General features: G+C 68.2%; 1 long non-coding RNA gene across 2 annotated transcripts in view; it reads left to right on the forward strand.

Moving 5' to 3' along the window:
• The first annotated feature begins 3,038 nt into the window (after window positions 1-3,038).
• LOC309626659 overlaps window positions 3,039-6,737 on the forward strand; it is a 191,802-nt gene continuing 188,103 nt past the window's right edge. For both annotated transcript variants that reach the window (XR_014243343.1, XR_014243344.1), the window contains exons 1-2: window positions 3,039-3,274; window positions 4,491-5,573. This is a non-coding gene — a long non-coding RNA (uncharacterized lncRNA). The remainder of the gene's footprint in view (window positions 3,275-4,490; window positions 5,574-6,737) is intronic.

Genomic DNA, 6,737 nt, shown 5'->3' on the forward strand with positions numbered 1-6,737 from the left:
GAAAGGGGAAAGAGGAAGTAGAGGCAGGCCAGAGCCCCACACTAGCAGCGCAGGGGGCCAAGTGCCCAGTGGACACGAGGGGCTTCCATTGCTAACGAGAATGGGTACTGGGGCCCTGAGTATCATCTGCCAGAGAGAGGGGAGGTGTCGGGGGGCAGGGGCAGGGGGCAATGTATGTCAGGAGAGACAGGGCTTGTCACAGAAAGCCCCAGGGACCGAGGGGGCGTGGGGTGAGGCCCCACCCCATTGCTACCTGGGGTCTTCCCCCCACCGGCCCTCCCCCACGAGTTATTACCGTCCCTGCGATAAGCTCTAGCTCTGCCCCACATCAGCGCTCTGGGAGTGGCCCTGCAGCGAGCCCCGCGAGATGGGCACTACCAGCCCCGCTGCCAGAGGAAGCAATGGGCTCTCTGAGAGGAGGGAATTGCCACGGTCACTTGCTTATGGGCGGCAAGGCTTGTAACCACGACTGACTCTCAGTCCGTGCCAGGATGGGGGAGGGGGCTGGGTACGGCCGAGGAGGGTCCTCCATCACTTCAGCCCCTAAGCCCTCCAACCTTGCCCCTCCCGGTGACCAGAGCCCAGCCAGGCTGGGCACGGTAGCAGCCAGCCAGGCGCCAGTATGGGGTGAGGCTGGAAGCGGGTGGAGCCGCCTGAAACTGGGGCCCCGGGACCAAGCCGTCTCCCCAGCCCGGCTCCTCAAGGCAGCAGCTCAGAACAGAAGGGGGTGGGGAGGGGCCCAGGGGCCTGGGTCAGGGAGGTGGGAGAAGGTTTCAGGAGGTGTCCCTTCCCCAACTAAGAGAAAGCTGGTTGGGGCTTGGGGCTTGCTGGGAGGCCACGGGGCCAGAGGCAAGGCAGAGGCTGGCAGCCAGGCCAGGTGAGGACCTGGCCACCCCCCTACACAACTGTCCTCATTTCTCTTCCTCTGGGGTTGGATGGAAGAAGAAGAGACCACGACGAGGCCTGGGGGAGAAAGGACAGCCAGCCCCAGGACACGATGATGCTTTAGAACATATGTTTATTTTCATCAGTCTGTAATGTATCTATTCACATCGCACAAAACGATTCCAGACCACAGACTAGGTAACACCCCATGACCCCTCACCTGGACCCCAGCAGGGGAGCCCCTGCCTCTGGGCTGCTGGGGGCACAGCAGGCGGCGCAGGAAGAACGCTGTCGAATGACGCTGCCACTGGCGGTCAGGAGACCGCGTCAGCATCCTCGCTGAGACCCTCCGGGCCCCTCAGAGCACCGCGGACCCGGCCTGGCCCTGCTGTGCTCCCGAGAGGCGGCTGCAGCGGCGTTTACTGAGCAAAAGGGGAAAGTGCTGGCTGGAAGGTGGACCCTCACGCCGGGAACACGACCCCTCCCCCAGGCAGCCAGAGGGCCCACAGCCCGGGCTGGGGCCACATCCTTCTGCGGCCACCTCTCTCCCTCCACACCACGGCTCCTGTCCTCACACCCACCCTGTAGGGGCCTGGCATCCGCCCCTCCCACCCCCCGAACCACCCCCCCCACACTCACGAGCTGGTGACTGGCCCAAAGCCATCCAGCTGGTCCGCGCGCCTCCGGTGGGCCTCAAACCCAGGCCTGTCCGACCCACCATCCAGGCTGCCCTTCGGCTCCCCTACACCCGGGGCCAAGGAGGCAGGGACCTTCCCTCCCCAGAGGGTGGCGCCAGACCCGCGGGCCAGGCAGGCTCCCGGGCAGGTCGGTCTCATCCTCCGGGAGGGACGCCTCGCCCTGGCGGGAGGTGGGAATGGGGTGACACTTTGCTGAGCCCCTCCCGGGGCCAGCCCCTCCCAGAGATACGCGGGCTCCCGCGGCTCCCACGGGACCTATCGGGCGCGTGCTCCCAGGACGCACTGCAGAGGGGACGCCCTGGCCAAGGCGGTCCGGCCCACCGAGTCCGCGGGCCTGTTCCCCTACCCGGGGCGTGGTCTCCCAACTTCCTCCCAACCCACGTTTCTGTCCCTGGGGGTCCTTCATTCATTCCACACGCTCTCACTGGGCCCCTGCAATCGCCCCGCACGCGCCCTCTGCGAAGCGAAGGCTCCAGCTCTCCCCCAGCGAGCCCACGACCCACTCCCGCCCCGGAGGGCGCGGCCGCCGCGTCACCAGGACCGGGAGGCCGGGGGCTAGGAGAGCTCCTTCACCCCGCGCGGCCATCGCCAGGGCCCGGCTGGGAAGCCGACGGAGTTTCAAGGGGCGGGGGGCTGGGGGGTGTGCTCGGGCTGCAGGAGGACAGCAGTGGCGTCTCCGCTCAGGCAGCGCGCCAGGAGCGTGGGTCCGGCGCGCCCGAACCCCAGCCCTTCCCAGGGCTTCCCAGGGCTTCCCAGCGCTTCCCAGGGCTTCCCAGGGCTTCCCAGCCTTTCCCAGGGCTTCCCAGCGCTTCCCAGCCTTTCCCAGGGCTTCCCAGCCCTTCCCAGCGCTTCCCAGCGCTCGGCGCCATCACGCCCGGCCGCCTTCCGCTGCGCTCAGCCCCAGGCCCGGCCTCGGGGTCTGCCGGGCGAGGTACGGAGGGCCCGGGCCGGCCTGGGGTGCGCGGCGCAGGGTCCGAGGGCTCCTTCCAGGCGCCCCCGCCCCGACCCTGCTCCCGGGCCGCGCGTGGGCCGCTCCATTACTGTCGCTGCGTGCAGGCCCGCCGGGTCTAGTGGTCCTAAACATTTCACAATTGCGCTACAGAACTGTTGAACTGTTAAGAACCACTGAACCCAGCGCGCGATCCGCGTCCGCCGCGCTGTGGAGAGAAGAGCCCCGCCGCCCGGGACCCCGGCCGCGCGCCCCGACGCCCGGACACGCAGCGGGAGCGCGGCCGCCGGACCCAGCCCCGCCCGCCCGACCGCGCCCGACGAGCCCCCGCGAGCCCAGCCGTCCCGGCGGCGCGTCCCCTCCGCCCACGGCCCCGCGATGCCCGGCGGTGCGTCCGTGCGGCGGCGGCCAGCGCCTCGGCGCCTTTTAAGCGGGTGGCCGCCCTCCCCCGCCGCCGGAATGCGCCCGCGCCGCGCCGGCCCGACCGGTTTTTCCGGGCGGGGCGGCTCCCGGGCCGGCAGGTCGCGCGGCCGGTCGTCCGCGGCCCCGGTACCTGCTCGGCGCGCCCACGCGGGGGTGGCCCTGACTCACCGGCCTCCCGGCCCCGCCCGGCCCGCCGCCCCCGGCGCCCCTGGGGTCCACGCTCCGAGCCCGGGGACCATACCCGCACCGTCCCGCCAGGGACCCGGGGCGCCCGGGCTCACTGCGGGGAGGTGGGGACGGCGGCCGAGTTGGTGCCCAGGTGAGGACCGGAGCCGGCAGAAGCCCGGGACCCGGGTACCGTCCATGGGTGGCGGGAGGGCCGGCTGGACACGCCCATCCGTGTCCCTTCTCACTTCAAAGGGAACTTCATGGGAGAGGGGAGGAGGGGAACAAATGGAAAGTGAAACTAGAGGGAGGGTGAGGAGGCGCCGGCAGGTTTCTGGTTCTCAGACGCTGTCTCCTCCCAGAGGGTAAGGAGGGCAGCCCGGACCCCTCCTCAGAGCCCACGCTGGAAGCCCCATCCTGCGCCCACACTCCCCACCCTGGGCGGCAGGGGAACCAGGGCACGACATTCCTGTCCGCGTCCCCTCCACGCCCGGCAAGAGCCCTGGGCCGGCACCCCGCAGCCCCATGCGCCCCGGCCTGCCCGCTTTAGTCACCTGGACGTGTTGGGGCAGCAGAGCTGCCCACTGGGGGCTAATGGCGGAGTCCAAGCTTTAGGAAAGAGAAAATTTGGAGGGAGGTGACCCCTAAAGTCCTCGGCCCACACCCTGAGCCACTGGTGCGGCCCAGGGGTGGGTGGGCAGCGGGCGGTGGTCACCATCGGTTGGCTAAGTCCGGGGTGGCCACACAAGGCCGTGCCGCCAGCTGCACCCCAGTGTCCTCTGGGCTCGGGAGCCCAGGCTGGTCCCAGGCCGGATGCAGCCACCGAGTTGTGACGGACCCTCTAGACCTTGTCACACGTGCTGTGTGTGGTTTACCTGCACCACCACCCAGTAAAGTGAGTAGCAAAGGTTTCATCGTTTCCATTTGCAGTTGGGGAAACTGAGGCTCAAAGAGAGGCAGTGACTTCTCAGAGGTCACACGGCGCTCCATGGTGGAGCTGGGACTCTACACCCCACGTCTCTGCTGAGTCCACTGGCCTGAGTGGCAGTGTGTGGGGGCAGGAACTGGGGGGAGGGGGCACAGAGGTGTGTGACCAAGGCAGTGAGCTTGGGAGCTCCTGCCCCCCGTCACCGCATGGGCGGAAAGACCCCACCTCTCCTGTCCCCTGTTCTCAGCCCTGGTGCAGCCCAGGCCGGGGCAGACCCCTCCCTCCACACTGCCACTGTCGCCGGCGCCAGAGGGGACTGGTAAGAGTGGAGAGGAAGAGGTGACCAGTACCAGCGCCTGGGCCCCCCACTTGCAGCAGGAGGTATTGAGGTGTGATCTGTAGCTGGGGTGAGGGCGGCCCTAACTGAGAAATCTGATCTTAGGACGGAAGACACTGGGTAAACGTGGATAACGGCCTAAATCAGAGATGTTTCCCAGTGATAACCCTGGGATCCCAGCGACAGGAGATGGGCCGTTGGGAGCCGGAGCGCCACCCCAAGTGAAATCACCGGGTGCGAGCCACGCAGCTCCGGCCCCTCCGAGACCCCGAGGGGCTCCGGGCACCTTGCACGTGTACCCCGCCCTCGCCGAGCCTCGCCTCACTCCCGCGTCTCCCACCAGCCCGGCGACCTCTCCCGGTGGCACTACCTTCAAGAGGTGAGGGGGCCGGTGCAGTGCCAGGCGGGCTGGTAGCCCAGCTCTGCCACGTGCCCGCCTGGGACCCTGAGCACAGGCCTGGGCCTTAGTTTCTTCAGCTGTAAAGTGGGAAGGAAGATGGGCCAGTGCCCATTCGGGGGCATCGCGGGATGGAAGCTAGCACCTGGCAGGTGACCCTTCAACTTTGTTATCCCCGGGGCTACCCCCCCTCGCGCGGCGCTGGGGGCGAGGAGGGCGGCCCTTTACTCCCCTGCTGCGACTTGGCCATTCTCTGAGGAATGGCCCTGGGGAACTTTCCAAACAGATGCCTGAGACTTTCCAGAGCTTTCTGGGACGCCTGCCCAGTCCAGGAGCCGCTCATTGTAGGGCTCTGCATCCCCCAAGTGTGTGGAGGGGCCTGAGAACAGGGGGCCTGGAGGGGAGCTCCCCACATCTGCCCCGCTGGCAGAAGCCTCTCCCCTGCCCTCGATGACCCACTTGGGGGAACGCCAGCGCAGCGAGTGCTCTCCCCCAGGGACACCGGGCTCCAGTGGGCACTTCTCCACTGGCAGGCTTTCTGGGAGGGAGGGCCCATGTGGGGTAACTTGAGGCACCGCAGCTCTCACAATCTGGGCTCCGCGGGGCCTGGGAGACGTGCTGAGTGTGGCGTGGCCGTGAGCACAGGCTCTGCCCCATCCCGTCCCCCGTCCCTCGGAAGCAGAGCCAAAGCGGGTGGCTGTGTCTGGTCAGCTGCTGAGTGCCGGGCGCCACGGAGGACGTGGGGATGGGCACCGGCCGTGGGATGCGGAAGGCGCTCTCCAATTGTCCAGGTACTTGTCCAACGGTCCTGCCGCCCCCTGGCCTTCTGAGGGTCCCGGCCCACCGGCAACTGCAGGGCCTCCGGCTCTGGAGCCCCAGGGCCCCTCTTCCCCGCAGGCCCCCTGCTCACTGGGCTGTCGTCAGGGTATGCGGCCCCACCACACTCGTGTGGTGTCACCTGTTTGTGCAAGGCCCAGGCACACCCGTGTCTGGGCAAGATCTGGAAGGCTGCCAGCCCGGGCCTGGGAACCGGGCTGAGAAGCCTGGGGGTGCGGGCGGAGCCGCCCCCGACCCAGCGCCTCTGGGAGAGGCTGCATGGTGGGTGCAAGGGAGAGCTCTGTAGGGTCACCCTTGCCCTCAGGCTGGGCCCAGCGGCTTCCTGAGCCCCCAGCCCAGGGGCCAGATGGACAGATTGAAGGCAGTCCTTCTGGGGGCAGTTAGAGAGGGGCCAAGGTGGTGGGGGACCTGGAGCGGGGAGGCTCCTCATGGCCAGCAGGGCGGGGGGCGGGGCGGGTGGTGGGGGGAGGGAGGCCTCGGGCCAGCCCAGGCCCAAGGGCATGCCCTTGTCGCCGCACGGACTGCTTCCGGTTCAGGCCGTGGGTCCAAACACCTGATTTCAGCTCCAGCGGGGCCTCTGGTAAGGCACTGACACTGGCCTCAGAGAGCCACACCCACCAGGCCTGGGCCTGCCCTGCCCATCCCACACCTGCGCACAGCAGGGCGCTTCCACCCACCCAGGCTCCCCAGGATGGGCCTGGCTCATAAGAGGTAGCAGGTCCGGCGCTACCAGCAGATCAGGGGCTGCAATGAACGGGGCCAAGGGGCCAGCAGACTGCAGAGGCCCCTGTGAAGACCGGATGAGGGAGACTGGGAGGACTAGAGAGATGGTCTCCGCGAGGAGAGTTAAGCAGAAGCAGATGCGGGTGGGGGCTGCCTGGAGGAGGTGACTCCAAGCCTCAGGAGGAGGACTGGGAGGAGAGGAGATGGGGCAGAGGTTGTCTGGGGGAGGGAACAGCCTGAACAGCAGGCAGGGAGGTGGGAAAGTAGGGGAGGGGAACAGCCTGCCCACCCGCCCAGGGGGCCCACACTCACACTCACTCCTGGTGCCTTGGGAAGGATTGGCGGAGCGTCCCTCACCCCCAGGGTGCTGAAGACACCACCCTTTGACCCAGAGC

This window comes from Balaenoptera borealis, assembly GCF_965194805.1.
Source record: "Balaenoptera borealis genome assembly, chromosome: 3".
Lineage (NCBI taxonomy): Eukaryota > Metazoa > Chordata > Mammalia > Artiodactyla > Balaenopteridae > Balaenoptera > Balaenoptera borealis.